Source organism: Dermacentor silvarum, chromosome 1 (assembly GCF_013339745.2).
Source record: "Dermacentor silvarum isolate Dsil-2018 chromosome 1, BIME_Dsil_1.4, whole genome shotgun sequence".
In the NCBI taxonomy this organism is placed as follows: domain Eukaryota; kingdom Metazoa; phylum Arthropoda; class Arachnida; order Ixodida; family Ixodidae; genus Dermacentor; species Dermacentor silvarum.
The window spans coordinates 288,181,778-288,188,168 of NC_051154.1; the positions used below are offsets into that span (position 1 = coordinate 288,181,778).

The following is a 6,391-nucleotide window of genomic DNA, read 5'->3' on the forward strand; positions in this document are numbered from 1 at the left end:
CTGTCACGCTCGCGTATGTTTTCACGCACTGCGACTCGTCATGCCCATAGCGACGGCAGAGTGCGCAACGAGGAACGCGGCAATCCCGACGGATGTGTCCGGTGTTCCTGCACCGAAGGCAAAACGGTGCTCTGCCTGGTGCTACTACCAAGACCTGTTCCCCCGCGACACGCAACAAATGTGGCACGTCTTCCACTGTCAGTCCCTTCCGCAACACTAAATTGACAAGCCGTGTTGACGAACCTTTCTCTCGCAGTCCTTGAACACGCCACCGTTCTCGAGCAATGTCCTTGACAGTGCCGAAGGGTGCCAAGGCTTCGCACACATCCTCATCCGGAAGGTTGTGAAGCATCCAATGTACCTTTAGAGGCACCGCTTGGTTCCCAGGATCGATAACCATGCAACGCCGCTCTTTGACCTTGACATCTCTTGCACATAGCATTTGCTTCACAGCTTCACCGTTCTTGAATGTTACTGCCCATACGTGACTCATTTGATACGCCCCTAGCGCAACTACGTCGGGCAGCAACTTCAAACTTGCCAGCATGTCCCGGAAATGTTCCACGGGATACGGTCTAGCACGCATGTCTGCGTGTAAAAACAAAGTGTTCAAAACAACTCGCCCAGTTGGTAATTGTGGCAGCAGCACCTGATACTCCGAATCCTCGTTCATACTTGTCCTGGTACCGCGGCCCTGTTCGACCGCTGAAGCCGCTCCGATGCTGACGGAGCTCACGTCAACCCCGTCCGTACCCTACGCTGTCCGGAAGTGGAATCCTACTGCGCCACGGAGGCGGCTGCTCGGCGCTCTCACCACCACGCACATGCTACAGAAAATCTACCAGAATAAATACAGCAAAAAAAGCATCAAAAAGGAGAAGCTTCGCCCCGGGAGGGCTCGAACCTCCAACCTTTCGGTTAACAGCCGAACGCGCTATCCGATTGCGCCACGGAGGAGGCTGCTCGGCGCTCTCCCCACCACGCACATGCTACAGAAAATCTACCAGAATAAATACAACAAAAAAGCATCAAAAGGAGAAGCTTCGCCCCCGGGAATCGAACCTCCAAGCTTTTGGTTAACAGCCGAACGCGCTAGCCGATTGCGCCACGGAGGCTTTTTTTTTTTCTTTATTGCCGTCTTCGACGTAAAAAATCAAGGGTTACAAATGATAAAACGTGCCAGCCACACTTTGGCCAACACAGCACTAAAATCTTTTCAGTGACACCAGTTCATCGAGTACATACATCCATTGTGGTGGATCAGGCAGTACTTTGTACGCGTCTCTCACGTAAACAACACTCTCAATGAAGTGTTCTCGCACCGGTATCACAACGATGTCTGCGTGTTCAAATTGCATGCGAGTTTTCCACATCGCATGGAGGCCCAGGACCATAATGAGGTCATACGGTACTTCCTCTGAGGTATCTACTGGCAAGAAGCGTATTCCATACGAGTCCAGAGGTAACTGTTTCTTCAGCGTTCTCTGCAGAACGTCCCAGTGAAAGATCGGGTCCCAGCAAACTAGGAAAACATGTTCTATTGTTTCAGGTTTTTTACATAAAAAGCAGTCGGTTGTCCAGGGGATGAAAATACCCTTGCTATGAAGCCAGGTCTTAACGGGAAGTGTGTTTGTATGTAATTTGAAAAAGAAAGACTTAGTTGATGGCCGTACTTGCATTTTCTTGACTCTTTTTAAAACATCCTGTCCGGGGCCTCCACGGTGTGGCGAACGGTACTAAGGTACAGGTGGCATCGTGTCCACAAGATCTCTGTACAATTTTTTCTTTGTAACGGTGGACAGATACCGCTGCGAAAAACGGACATTCAACATCCTATACGCCAGCACCACTTCACGCAGGTACCCAGTCACGGTTCCCGGCATGTTCTGAGCCGACGAAACAACAAATCCCGGAAGAAGTCTACTCAGCCGTACTTGAATTAGTGTTCGAAGAAAGAGATCATTTTGATCCCGCAGAAACACAAAGCGTGACACAATTTGACGCAAAAACAAGTGAACCAGACCAAGCCCACCTTTCTTGACCGGGAGAAACAAATTTGTTCGACTCGTCCTCTCCCAGGTAGAAGCCCAAATGAAAGTAGCGAAAATGTGGTGAATTTTTTGTACGCTTACCCGCGCAGCACACAACACATTCATGACATACCATATCTTAGAAACTAAAAAAAGGTTACAAACAGTGGCTCTAGAAAACATTGACAGTTGCTTTCCTCTCCAACCGTCTGCCTTTTCCTTTGCTCTCGAAACTTGGTCGAGCCAGTACGGTTCAGGCTCACGGTAACTTCCGAGGGGCACCCCCAAGTACTGTGTAGGTAACCTTGACCAATTCAATCGAGAAAAGGTCACCGGTTTGTCTTCCCAACTCCCATGCCAGAAGCCATAGCTTTTATCCCAGTTTATCTGGGCTCCAGCTGAATCGCAAAATTTTTCGACTACAGCAGTTGGCTCTTTAATGCTGGCTTTATTTGTGCAGAAAATCGCGATGTCGTCGGCATACGCCAATATTTTTACATGTGCTGCCTGTAGTCGATTGCCTGCTATGCTTTCGTTGTTTTTAATGGCCAAACAGAGTGGCTCGAGATAAGCAGCAAACGGAAGGGGCGAAAGCGGGCATCCTTGACGCACCGACGAGAGCACACGAAAGCTATCGGTGAGCTCCCCATTAACAATAATTCGCGTTGAGCAGTTCTTGTACGCCATCGTGACACCTTCCGTTATCACACTGCCAACATTCGTGTGTTCAAGTATGCATACAAGAGCCTTGTGCGAGACGAGGTCAAAGGCTTTTGCCAAATCGATCTGCATCATCGCGACGTTACCGCCAATCGCATCGCAACACTCTAGCACACTTCGAGCCACGTGTACATTTGTGGTAATACTGCGACCTTTAATGCCGCCACAAGTCTGGTGCGGCCCTACCAGTGTTTTGATGACACTTTGCAGTAGTTTCGCTAAAACTTTCGTGAATATTTTATAGTCAACGTTGGCTAGAGTTATCGGGCGATATGAGCCTGGCAACAAACGTTTCTTTTCGTCATCACTCTTCGGTATTAGCACGATATGCGAGGTTGTGAAAGACAAGGGCAATCTTTTTCGGTCATACGCTTCGCTGATAACTAGATGGAGGACATGAGCCAGCGCTGACTTAAACGTTTTATAGAAAGTAGCCCCTAAGCCATCAGGCCCAGGTGCTTTACCGGGCGCCAACTCGTCTATTGCGCACTCTATCTCACTCAGGGTAATGGGATGTTCTAGCCGTGCCTTAACTTCTTCATCGAGCTTTGGCATCAATGAAAAGGATTCCGTCTGGTAGCCATCTTTAGGTTCGCGTGGTTGACCTAAGAAGGCTTTGAAGTGATCGACGATCCCTTGTTTGATGTCGTTTTTGTCGGACGTGATGTCATTGCCTTTAGCTAGCTGGCGGATTTCCTTCCGACATGCGTACCTTTTCTCGTCTGAGAGAGCTCGTTTTGTTGGCGATTCTTCCGCCCACAGCTTCTCAGACCTTGATCGCAAAACGGCGGCTTTGTATTTCTCAGTCTATCCTTTCGAGTTCGGCTTTCACTTCCTTTATTTCGTTAACATACACACCAGGCTGGACAGTTTCCATGGTGATGAAAAATTGCAGTTGCTGGCGAAGGTTCGTTTCTGCCTGTTTCAGGTTATGCCGAAGGACACTGCTTCTTTCAATAGCCATTGTTTTAACTTTATGTTTAAATTCTTCCCATTTAATGGCGAAGCTTGCTAATTCGACTGAAATCAGGCTTTCCAGTTCCTTCGCAACACCATCAACGAAAGCATCGTCATCCAACAACTGCGCGTTCAATTTCCAGAGGTCCCAGTTAAAGGTGTGTTTGATCTGTCTTTTCCCAAAGGTGGCAGTTACCAAGCAGTGATCGCTATATGCAATGGCTTGCACATCATATTCACTACACAAGGGCACCAATTCGGCTGACACATATAATCTATCTAGCCGAGCGTGGCCATCACGCTGGAAGTGGGTAAACTGCGGGTGAGTATCCACTGCCGAAGACACTACCGATATCTTCCAAGTCGTAATCGTGCACCACTGCATTTAGCAATTCAGCACTCTTATCGCGTACGTGTGAAAATTTTGCGCGGTCGTCAGCAGCGCATACACAGTTAAAATCGCCCGGCAGTATTACCACCTTGTCACAGTTTACGTACTCTTCAAGACGCTCAAAGAAAGATCGCCGGTCTGTTTTAATATTCGGTGCGTAGACACAAATGACACGGAAATCCTTATCGCAAAAACAAAAATCAGCCACTAAAAGGCGTCCCACTTTCACACGAAAACACTGACTGCACACAAATGCCAAAGTTTCTTCGAATGAATACAGCGCAACCACCTGATCCACCAACAGCGTGAGAAACACACACATGCCATCGGCCATACCATGCTGAATACGCCGGTTCTCGAGAAACACACACGTCAAAGTGCGCACGAAAATTGGACACCATTCTGTCGGTTAGCTCTTGGCTCTCTATTTTCGTTTCTTGGATTCCCACAAGATGCAAGTCATTATCTAAGAGTAGGCGACTTAGCTGACATTGCCGCCTTCTTGCACCGAGCCCTCGTACATTTAACGTGGCTACACGTAGCGCTCCTTCGATATTAGCTGCCGTGACAACACGGTAGAATGGTGCCCACCACAGTTACGCAAAGACGAGTATTCATAATGACGTGCCGATAACCGCGTCGAATGCCACAAAAGGGAACACAACCCGACCTCTCGAAAGCAACACTCACATGCAGCTTGGGCCCTCGTTCCTGACACATATCCAAAAGAATAGCGCTCAGGGTGACGGCCATTGCACTCACCAACCCCCCAACCCACCTCAAGCTAAACACAGTACAGAACTACGGAGGCGGTCTACCCGCCTGCCGTGAATCGTCCGTAATGTTCAGCCGCAGCTTCAAGGTTGGTCTCCTCATACCTGGCGTTTTGGGCGGTAGGCTCGTCTCCGCCGCTGCTGTCCTGCGTCGTAGCCAGGCTATTGGTCTGGTCGCGCGGGCGTTTCCCCGCCTGCAAGTTAGCGAGCCCGGTATGGGTGTCCATGTCTTCCTGTTCAGGGGGGATGGAGGCCGCTCCCGGATCAGGTGGGCTCTCTTCCTCACGGTTCGGCATGGCTACAGTGCCCTCTACTTGCTCTTGTTGTTCAGTGGCGACGGCTTCATTGACATGTTGCTCCTGTTGCTGAAGTCGTACCTCCGTCTTTGCCGCCTCGCCAGCTGCTTCCTTAGCCGTGGACGATGTGTCTTCCATGTCCTGCCTCGTCCATGAGTAGGGCGGAGTTGTCGTCGTTGCTCACGGGTCCGGTCACGCTAGCGTACGTCCGCTCGCACTGACTCTCTTCGTGACCGAAGCGTCGGCACGCACCACACCGCGGAATGCGGCAGTCGCGACGAATATGGCCCGTTCCGCGGCAGCGCAGGCAGAGAGAGGGCCCTGCCCGGCACAACCACGAGAGCCAGCTCGCCGGAGACGCTCACCTGGTGTGGGAGGTCGTCCAGCATTACGCCCGGCTTCAACTTCAGCGTAACCAGTCTTGTGGTAGAGTTCTTATCGGCCACGCCATGCACCCGCCACCAGCTCGCGGGCGACGTCCGTGACCTTTCCAAACGGCACGAAGGCAAGACGCACGTCCTCGTCAGGAACGGTGTGCAGCAGTCAATGCACATTCAAGCGCACATCCTGGTTTGCGGGGTCAATGACGACGCATCGGCCCTTTTTGACCTGCAGCTCACCAACGCTGACTATCTTCTTCACGGCTTCGTCGTCCTTCAAGGTCACGGCCCAAACGTGGCTCATACGGTAGGCCCCGAGAGCCACCACTTCCGGCAGGAGCGATAACGGGGCGAGCGCATCGCGGAAATCTTCCACCCGGTATGGGCGGGCCCTGATGTCACACTGTAAAAAAACTGTGTTCACAACAAAACGCCCTGTTGGCAAACTCGGCAAAACAACTTGATACCCGCTGTCCGAGGTGGAAAACCTGTTACCGCGGCCGCTCTGGGCCGCTGAAGCCGCTCCTACGGAGCCCGTCATCTTAAGTGCGTCACGCTCGGTGGCCGGAAGCAGAATCTTTGCGCCACGGAGGCGGCTCCTCGGCGCTCTCCCCACCACGCACATGCTACAGAAAATCTACCACAATAAATACAGCAAAAAAGCATCAAAAGGAGTCTTCGCCCCCGGGAAGGCTCGAAACCTCCAACCTTTCAGGTTAACAGCCGAACGCGCTATCCGATTGCGCCACGGAGGCGGCTGCTCGGCGCTCTCCCCACCACGCACATGCTACAGAAAATCTACCAGAATAAATACAGCAAAAAAAGCATCAAAAAGGAGAAGCTT

General features: G+C 51.1%; 1 non-coding gene across 1 annotated transcript; it reads right to left on the minus strand.

Annotated features, from left to right (window-relative positions):
* Window positions 1–882: 882 nt before the first annotated feature.
* Window positions 883–957, minus strand: Trnan-guu (transfer RNA asparagine (anticodon GUU)). Its single transcript has one exon. It is a non-coding gene; the product is annotated as a tRNA-Asn (tRNA).
* Between the last annotated feature and the right edge of the window lie 5,434 nt (window positions 958–6,391).